Below are 532 nucleotides of genomic sequence, written 5' to 3'. Positions count from 1 at the left end.
GACAGGGTTTCACCACGTTGGTCAGGCTGGTCTTGAACTCCTGACCTTATGATCTGTCCACCTTGGCCTCCCAAAGTGTTGGGATTACAGGCGCGAGCCATCGCGCCTGGCCCAATTTTTGTTTTCAGATAGGGTCTCAGTCCATCTGCCAGGCTGAAGTGCAGTGGCATGATTACCGCTCACTGCAGCCTCCACCTCCACCTCCCTGGGCTCAGGTGATCTGACTTCAGCCTCCCACACCCAGCAAAATTTTAAAATTGTTTTTGTATGCCAGGCTGATCTTGAACTCTTGGGCTCCAGCAATCTCCTGCCTCGACCTCCCAAAGTGCTGCAATCACAGGCCTGGGCCACTGTCCCCAGCCCCACCGTCCTTTAATCGTCTCTCACCCAGACTGCTTCCCTCCTGCCACCCCAAAGTCTCCTCCCCATGCCCCCACATAACTGTCTCCTTCAAGAATCCCTTGAAGTTGCGGGGTGCGGTGGCTCACGCCTATAATCCCAGCGCTTTGGGAGGCCAAGGCGAGCAGATCAC

General features: G+C 55.8%; 1 pseudogene; it reads right to left on the bottom strand.

Annotated features, from left to right (window-relative positions):
- The window catches only part of LOC105551984, a 64010-nt pseudogene that overhangs the window by 1605 nt on the left and 61873 nt on the right, over positions 1 to 532 (bottom strand).

Source organism: Mandrillus leucophaeus, unplaced genomic scaffold (genome assembly GCF_000951045.1).
Source record: "Mandrillus leucophaeus isolate KB7577 unplaced genomic scaffold, Mleu.le_1.0 Scaffold54, whole genome shotgun sequence".
Lineage (NCBI taxonomy): Eukaryota > Metazoa > Chordata > Mammalia > Primates > Cercopithecidae > Mandrillus > Mandrillus leucophaeus.
This window is presented reverse-complemented; position numbering and strand designations above follow the sequence as displayed.